This window comes from Salvelinus sp. IW2-2015, unplaced genomic scaffold (assembly GCF_002910315.2).
Source record: "Salvelinus sp. IW2-2015 unplaced genomic scaffold, ASM291031v2 Un_scaffold4996, whole genome shotgun sequence".
Taxonomy (NCBI): Eukaryota; Metazoa; Chordata; class Actinopteri; order Salmoniformes; family Salmonidae; genus Salvelinus; species Salvelinus sp. IW2-2015.
In genome coordinates, this window is record NW_019946264.1 from 19,637 (window position 1) to 29,348 (window position 9,712).

Consider the following 9,712-nt stretch of genomic DNA (forward strand, 5'->3'; position numbering starts at 1 on the left):
ATCTGTGTTTAATCCCTCATCCGTTCTTACTTTGTCCATCTGTGTATCCCTCATCCGTTCTTACTTGTCCATCTGTGTTTAATCCCTCATCCAATCTTACTTTGTCCATCTGTGTTTAATCCCTCATCCGTTTTACTTTGTCCATCTGTGTTTAATCCCTCATCCGTTCTTACTTTGTCCATCCGCGTTTTATCTTCTCATTCGTTCTTACTTTGTCCATCTGTGTTTTATCCCTCATCCGTCTACTTTGTCCATCTGTGTTTAATCCCTCATCCGTTCTTACTTTGTCCATCTGTGTTTAATCCTCATCCGTTCTTACTTTTGTCCATCTGTGTTTTATCCCTCATCCGTTCTTACTTTGTCCATCCGTGTTTTATCTCTCATCCGTTCTTACTTTGTCCATCTGTTGTTTAATCCTCATCCGTTCTTACTTTGTCCATCTGTGTTTAATCCCTCATCCGTTCTTACTTTGTCCATCCGTGTTTTATCTCTCATCCGTTCTTTACTTTGTCCATCTGTGTTTAATCCCTCATCCGTTACTTACTTTGTCCATCTGTGTTTAATCCCTCATCCGTTCTTACTTTGTCCATCCGTGTTTACCTCTCATTCGTTCTTACTTTGTCCATCTGTGTTTAATCCCTCATCCGTTCTTACTTTGTCCATCTGTGTTTATCCCTCATCCGTTCTTACTTTGTCCATCCGTGTTTTATCTCTCATCCGTTCTTACTTTGTCCATCTGTGTTTAATCCCTCATCCGTTCTTACTTTGTCCATCTGTGTTTAATCCTCATCCGTTCTTACTTTGTCCATCCGTGTTTACCTCTTCATTCGTTCTTACTTTGTCCATCTGTGTTTAATCCTCATCCGTTCTTACTTTGTCCATCTGTGTTTATCCCTCATCCGTTCTTACTTTGTCCATCTGTGTTTAATCCCTCATCCTCCTTACTTGTCCATCTGTGTTTAATCCCTCATCCAATCTTACTTTGTCCATCTTGTTGTTATCCCTCATCCATTCTTACTTTGTCCATCTGTGTTTTATTCCCTCATCCATTCTTACTTTGTCCATCTGTGTTTTGTCCCTCATCCGTTCTTACTTTTTCCATCCGCGTTTTATCTCTCATTCGTTTTACTTGTGTCCTATCTGTGTTTTATCCCTCATCCGTTTCTTACTTTGTCCATCTGTTTTTATCCCTCATCCGTTTCTACTTGTCCATCCGTGTTTTATCTCTCATCCGGTTCTTACTTTGTCCATCTGTGTTTAATCCCTCATCCGTTCTTACTTTGTCCATATGTGTTTAATCCCTCATCCGTTCTTACTTTGTCCATCCGTGTTTACCTCTCATTCGTTTCTTACTTTGTCCATCTGTGTTTAATCCCCTCATCCGTTATTACTTGTGTCCATCTGTGTTTTTATCCCTCATTCCGGTTCTTACTTTGTCCATCTGTGTTTAATCCCTCATCCCGTTCTTACTTTGTCCATCTGTGTTTTATCCCTCATCCCGTTCTTTCTTTGTCCATCTGTGTTTTATCCCTCATCCGTTCTTACTTTTGTCCATCCGTGTTTTTTATCTTCATCCGATTCTTACTTTGTTCCATCTGTGTTTAATCCCTCATCCGTTCTTACTTTTGTCCATCTGTGGTTTAATCCCTCAATCCGGTTCTTACTTTGTCCATCCGTGTTTACCTCTTTTCGTCTTACTTTGTCCATGTGTGTTTAATCCCTCGATCCGTTTCTTACTTTGTCCATCTGTGTTATTCCCTCATCCGTTCTTACTTTGTCCATCCGTGTTTTATCTCTCATCCGTCTTTACTTTGTCCATCTGTGTTTAATCCTCATCCGTCTTACTTTGTCCATCGTGTTTAATCCCTCATCCGTTCTTACTTTGTCCATCCGTGTTTACCTCTCATTCGTTCTTACATTTGTCCAATCTGTGTTTAATCCCTCATCCGTTTCTTACTTTGTCCATCTGTGTTTAATCCCTCATCCGTTCTTACTTTGTCCATCTGTGTTTTAATCCCTCATCCGTCCTTTACTTTGTCCATTGTGTTTAATCCCTCATCCAATCTTACTTTGTCCATCTGTGTTGTATCCCTCATCCATTCTTACTTTGTCCATCTGTGTTTTTATCCTCATCCATTCTTACTTTGTCCATCTGTGTTTTGTCCCTCATCCGTTCTTACTTTGTCCATCCGCTGTTTATCTTCTCATTCGTTCTTACTTTGTCCATCTGTGTTTAAATCCTCATCCGTGTTCTTTACTTTGTCCATCTGTGTTTTATCCCTCATCCGTCTTACTTTGTCCATCTGTGTTTAATCCCTCATCCTTCTTACTTTGTCCATCTGTGTTTAATCCCTCATCCGTTCTTACTTTGTCCATCCGAGTTTTACCTTCTCATTCGTTCTTACTTTGTCCATCCGTGTTTACCTCTCATTCGTTCTTACTTTGTCCATCTGTGTTTAATCCCTCATCCATTCTTACTTTGTCCACTCTGTGTTAATCCCTCATCCGTTCTTAACTTTGTCCATCTGTGTTTTGTCCCTTCATTCTCATTTTGTTTTTTACTGCATTGATCACATCAGGAGCGGGAAATCAGCTTTATACTCACCATAGATTGTAGCTTCCGTTCATTGTAATTGTCAGCATCATTTCACAATCCTCCCATATTTATATTTTGTATACGATATATACTTGCAGTATATATAAATATCCTTATTAAATCTATTTCCTTTATTATTTTCCCCAACCATAAACTAATATGTAGTAAACTAAACCTTAGTCCTTCTACTTCCAGCGAAATTACCATACTATATACAAATTTTACGGCCAACGAATGATTTACAAATAGTAATTGTCCCTGTTACCAGAGGTGTCTCCATTGTCCACCACTGATGATTTTGAGTTTATCCCAAAGAAACCCAAAATGGAGTTACTAGTCGTCGGTAACGGCGATGGCGTTGGTCCAATTCTAAGACTCATTGCAATTCGTCCTATACCTCCCCCCAGTCTCATCACCCAGAGCTGCTCATCCTTCGCCTTGACATCTGTTCCTCGAGACTTAGGCCCACCCATGACACCCACATCGCGGCCGGGTACTTCCACAACCTAATAGGATGGCGGAGGGAAGACCCAGAGAAGTTTCACAGGTCATGTTGGAAACTTTGCAAGCGTAACCCTTTGGCTTTCACTGACTCGGTTAAAAACATCTCCTCTTTTTTCATTTTTTCTGCGTTCTTCTCGTGTTCTCTCTCTTCTCTCTCTCCTCTCTCTCTCTTGTCTTCTCTCTCTCTCTCTCTTTCTCTCTCTCTCTCTCGCTTCTCTCTCTCTTCTCTCCTCTCTTCCTCTCTATCTCTCTTTCTCTTCTTCGCTCTCTCTCCTCTCTATCTATCTCTCATCTCTTCTCTCTCTCTCTTCTCTCTTCTCTTCTCTCTCTCTCTCTCTCTCTACTCTCTCTTCTCTCTCTTCTCTTGACTCTTGTATCTCTCCTCCTCTCCTCTCTCTCTCTCTTCTCTCTCTCTCCTCTCTCTTCTCTCTTCTTTGCTCTGTATCTCTCTCTCTCTCTCCTTCTCTCTCTCCTCTCTCTCTCTCTCTCTCTCTCTCATCACTCTTCTCTCCTCTCTCTCTTCCTCGCTCTTCTCTGTCTCTCTCTCTTCTCTCTCTCTGTCTCTTTCTCTCTCTCTCTCTCTTCCTCTCTCTCTCTCTCTCTGCCTTCTTCTTCTCTCTTTCTCTCTCTCTCTCTCCTCTTCTCTCTCTCTCTTCGTCGCTCTCTCTTGTCTCTCTCTCTCTCTCTCCTCTGTCTCTCTCTCTCTCTCTCTCTCTCTCTCTCTCTCTCTCTCTTCTCTCTCTCTCTTGCCTGCTGGTATCTCTCTCTCTCTCCTCTTGCTCTGTATCTCTCTCCCTCCTCTCTCTCTCTCTCTCTCCTCTCTGTCTCTCTCTCTCGTCTCTTCGTTGTCTCTCTCTCTCTCTCTCTCTTCTCTCTCTTCTCTGCTATATACTCTCTCTGCTATAATCTCTCTCTATTATTATCCTCTGTATCTCTTCTCTCTCTCTCTCTGCTCTCTCCTCCGTTCTCTCTCTTACTTCTTCTCTCTTCTCTCTCTCTCGTTATGCTGTTATATCTCTCTATCTGTATCTTCTCTCTGTTAGTTCTTACTCTCTCTCTCGTCTTTCTCTTTCTCTCTTCTCTTCTCTCTCTCTCTCTCTCTTCTCTCTCTCGTCTCTCTCTCGCTCGTCTCTCTCTCTCTTCTCTCTCTCTCTCTCTCTCTCTCTCTCTCTCTCTCTTCTCTCTCTCTCTCTCTCTCTCTCTCTTCTCTCTCTTCTCTCTCTCTCTCTCTCTCGCCTAGCGGTAAGAACGTTTCTTTCACGTAACGAAAAGTTGCTGGGTTGAACCCGAGCCAACAAAGTGAATCATCTGCCAATGTTCTCTTTGAGCAAGGCACTTAACCCTAATGGCTTCCTGTAAATCGCTGTGGATACCGAGCGTCTGCTAAATGACTAAAATGTAAATGTAAAAATGTACAGAACTAGTCTAAAGTTTATAAACACACCTTCTCATTCCAGGGTGTTTCTTTATTTTTACTATTTTTCTTACATTGTAGAATAATAGTGAAGACATGAAAACTATGAAAATAACACATATGGAATACTGTAGTAACCAAAACGTGTTTCTTCTAATGTAGCCACCCTTTGCCTTGAAGACAGGGTTTGCACACCATATAGTAAGTAAGATCATTGTCGTTCTCTGTCTCGCTCAGTCACTCTCTATTATATCTCTTTATGACTCTTCTGTCTCTCGTCACCCCCCATATCTCTCACCTCTCTCTCTCTCTCTCTCTCGGTCCTCCTCCTCTTTCTCCCCCACTCTCTCTCTCCTCCCCCATGTTCTCTCCTTCTCTCTCTTCTCTCTCCCTCCTCCCTCTCTCTGCTCTCCCTCTCTCTTTGCCCCTCTCTCTCCCCCCTCTCTCTCACCCCCAGTCTCTCCCTCTCTCTCCTTCTCTTCTCTCTCCATCTCTACCCCCCTCCACTCTTCTCTCTCTCATTTTGAATTTCAATTTAAAGGCTTATTAGCATGGGAAACATATGTTTACATTGCCAAAGCACGTGAAGTAGATCATTAACAAAAGTGAAAAAAACAATAAACATTACACTCACAAAGTTTCACAAAGAATAAAGACATTTCAAATGTACAAAAGGGAAAATAGATAAACATGAATATGGTGTTGTGTTTACAATGGTGTCTCTCTCCCCACCCCACCAAAACATCTCCAGAATTCAAATGATGTTTATTAGGGAAGCTTCTTCTTTTTCCTCAGTAGATTTATTGTAACATGAAGTAGGAACGTAGGATGAAGTAAGAAGAGAACTAATGAAGTAGGAACTAAGTGGAATTAAGATAGGAACAAAATAATAGTAGGAGAAATAAGTAGGTCAAATTGAAGTAGGAACAATAGATTGAAGTAGGAACTAATGAAAGTAGGAACAAATGAAGTAGGAACTAATGAAGTAGGAACTAATGAAGTAGGAACAAATGAAGTAGGAACTAATGAAGTAGGAACTAATGAAGTAGGAACAAATGAAGTAGGAACAAATGAAGTAGGCTATGAACTAATTAATTGAACAGCCCATGACCTGTGACCTGTGACCTGTGACCTGAACTGAATGGCATACACTCTTTTATCAAATTACAATTTCATTAACACACCACTCAACCGTTGAAGTATTTTGGGGGGGGGAGGGTGTAGCTAATGTGGCAGGTTGGATTCATAAAATGTAGCATTAGATAGTTGAAAAAGGAAAAAGCCATATTATAGCATCAGCTAACCCTGTAAAGGCCTTAATTCCCCATTAGTTCCGTATTCTGCCCGGTAACAAAGCCTGATCCCTTTCAATGCCTTTCAGCGCAGTGTTCCTTTGCATACCAAAAGTCATTGAACGGGGGGAGACCTTTACCAAGAGATATGCCCTATTCATGCCTTCTTAATTACAATGTTAAACCATTATTTGTTTCAACACCTGGTTAACCTATTCAGAGTGTGTGTGTGTGTGTGTGTGTGTGTGTATGTGTGTTTATTCAAAGCTGGTTAAACCCATTCATTCTCCCAGGTGTGTTGATGTGGCTCTAAAGCTCTGGGAGGGAAGGAGGTGGAAAGCTCTGCTACAACAGGAATATAATCAGCTCTGCGGTAGAACACGCCGTGTTGAATGAGCCTGTGAGATGGGATCAGATGTTACCTTCAGGTCTAAAGAACATTACAGGCTGAGGAGGGGGGGGGGATTAATGTTTCAGACGAGGATTTAGTCAAGGACGTGTCCTCAACTTCCTTTTTGGTCGGCAAAATATCAAGCCTCATGAATAGAACGCCACATTTCACCTCGGGAGGAGTTTGTATTAGGAAACTCAATTGGCTGGCTTAAAAGTAATAGGCTTTGTTGTGCTTTTTTATTTTTTTGCGCGTATATTTGTGTTGTATTGTGGTCTGATTGAAACTAAAGAGGATGTGTGCTGGGTATTGATGGTCTCCTTTAAAAAAAAAAAACCTGACCTCTTCTCATCTCTTCAGCTTATTTTCTTCTTCTCTCTCTCTCTCACCTAGTTTACTCCTTTGTCCACGATGATGTCATTAGCACGGCTACACCGAGGAACCCCGCTGGGCGGTATTGTTGTCTTCTACTCGTCTCTCTTACCGCTGGGTCTTACCTGCTTTGGGTGCTTGTTGTTTGGGGATGATCCCGTCTCAATAGGAGGACGAGATAGGACAAATCAAGTGACGACAAATGAATCAGAATCACGTTTATTGTCCTACAAGAAGAAAATCTTCAAAAGGAAAAATAAATGAAAATGAGAATGTTAGCTATTATGTCAGCCTAACACAGACCTTTTCATTTTTTCAGTCAATCCCTTTTCTAATTTTCTGGTCTTATACCTGCAGTCACAATACGCCTGGTTGCTGTAAACACCACTGGCTGTGAGGTTATAACTTCCTGGTCTTATACCTGCAGTCACAATAGGCCTGGTCTCTGTAAACACACCTGGCTGTGAGGTTATAACTTCTGGTCTTATACCTTGCAGTCAACAATAGGCCTGGTCTCTGTAAACACACCTGGCGTGAGGTTATAACTTCCTGTTCTTATATCCTGCAGTCAACAATAGGCCTGGTCTCTGTAAAACACACCTGGCTGTGAGGTTATAACTTCCTGGCCGTCTTATACCTGCATCACAATAGGCTGGTCTCTGTATAACACACCTGGCTGTGAGGTTATAACTTCCTGGTCCTATACCTGCAGTCATACAAGGCTAGGCCTGTCTCTGTAAACACACCCTGGCTGTGAGGTTATATACTTTTTACCTGGTCTAATACCTGCAAGTCACAATAAGGCCTGGTCTCTGTAAAACACACCTAGGCTGTGAGGTTATAACGTTCCCTGGTCCTTATACCTGCAGTCACAATAGGACCTGGTCTCTGTTAAACACACCTGGCTGTGTTAGGTTATACTTCCTGTACTTATACCTGCAGTCACAATAGGCCTGGTCGCTGTAAACACACCTGGCTGTGAGTTATAACTTCCTGGTAACTATACGTGCAGTCACAATAGGCCTGGTCTCTGTAAACACACCTGGTTGTGAGGTTATAACTTCCTGGTCTTATACCTGCAGTCACATAGCCTGGTCTCTGTAAACACACCAGGCTGTGGGTATTAACTTCCTGCTTTCTTATACTGCAGTCACAATAGGCCTGGTCTATGTAAACACACCTGGCTGTGAGGTTTATACATTCCTGGGTCTTATACCTTGCAGTCACAATAGGCCTGGTCTCTGTAAACACACCTGGCTGTGAGGTTTAACTTCCTGGTTTGTATACCTGCTAGTCACAATAGGCCTGGTCGCTGTAACACACCTGGCTGTGTAGGTTATAATTCTTCCTGCCTTATACCTGCAGTCACAATAGGGCCTGGTCAGGTTAAACACACCTGGCTGTGAGGTTATAACTTCCTGGTCCTATACCTGCAGTTCACAATAGGCTGGTCTTGTAAACACACCTGGCTGTGAGGTTTAACTTCCTGGTCTTAATACCTGCAGTCACAATAGTCCTGGTCTCTGTAAAAACCACTGGCTGTCTTGTTAGTTAAACTTCTGGTCTTATATCCTGCAGTCACAATGGCCGGTCTCTGTAAACACACCTTGGCTGTGAGTTTATAACTTCCTGGCCTTATACCTGCCAGTCACAATAGGCCTGGTCTGTGTAAACACACTTGGCTGTGAGTTATATACTTCCTGGTCCTATACCTGCAGTCACAATAGGCCTGGTCCGCTGTAAACACACCTGGTTCTGTGGGCACATCTCATAAACTTCCTGGTCCTATACCTGCAGTCACAATAGGCCTGGTCTCTGTAAACACACCTGGCTGTTTTAGAAGGACATGTTATAATCTTACGAAATGGGATTATTGAGGCTATACAATACAGCAACAAGTTTAGTCTTTATGTTAGATGTCTGATCTCGGCCTTTCATTTACTGATTCATGTCCTCATTCGTAGCTCTATTAAACACTGTTAATCAGATGTTACACTAGGTGTGACTGTACATCGGTTATTTGAAGGCTGGATGTGTTTGTCTTCATGCTATTCACCTTCCTCAGTGTGTTGAGTTGCCCATGTAATTATATAGTGATTTAAAACAAGAGGAAAACCCTGGCCTCAGTGTTAATTTATCTAAAACAGCACGGGCAGCTGGACTGGCCACTGACCATTACCCCAGTAGGACCTAGCCATCCTGCTGACTGTGCTTTTAATCCACCCCAGCTGGCAGCAGGAATTTACCAGCATGTGCCTCAGCTTTAGTTTTAAAACAAATAAGGTTTTATGGAAGATGGACTAGTCAGAGGTATAGTCTGGGCTTCTCTTCATTTAATTAGCGGCTGTGAATGACTCGGTTACGACTTGGTGACGAGACAATAGAACGTGTCATCTAATTATTTTAGCCGGCGCTACGCGGGGCGTTCCCGCGCCAGATCCCCTTTCCTTTAGCCCCGTGATACGAAGGTAAATGCGTTAAGCAGCGGGTGGTGATGCAATATGTGTCTGAAGACGAGGATCCAATACGGACATCTTTAAAGTGAATCAGGAGGACGGCAGGACGGCGTTCAGATTAGATAGGAAATATAAGCTATACGGTGTACATTAAATCACTCAATATGACCTGCACATCAAATGGGTCGACAGTACATCAAATCTCCCAATATGACCTGCACATCAAATGGGTCGACAGTACATCAAATCTCCCAATATGACCTGCACATAAATGGGTCGACAGTACATCAAATCTCCCAATATGACCTGCACATCAAATGGGTCGACAGCACCTTTGATTGGTTAAAAAGGTCATACGTTATCATCATGGTCCGATGTAGGCCACAGTAGTCCCTCTCTATCAATCCGCTCTCCCAAACCACCTTGTCTTGAGTGCCAGCCAAAGCACACAGCACTGTGGTAAAGAAAGTAAGTGATCCCTGCATCAACCCCACAGACCAGCAAGGAAGTAACCAATGCTTTTCGTTATCCAACACGGGCCAAAGAAAACCCAAATTGTGAAGTCATGTATGAAGAGGAGGGTACGACGCGGTGAGACAGACGCATATGTTCCAGAGGAGAGGAGAGGAGGAGGGGAGAGGAGGGGAGAGGGAGGAGGAGAGAGGAGAGGAGAGGAGAGGAGAGGAG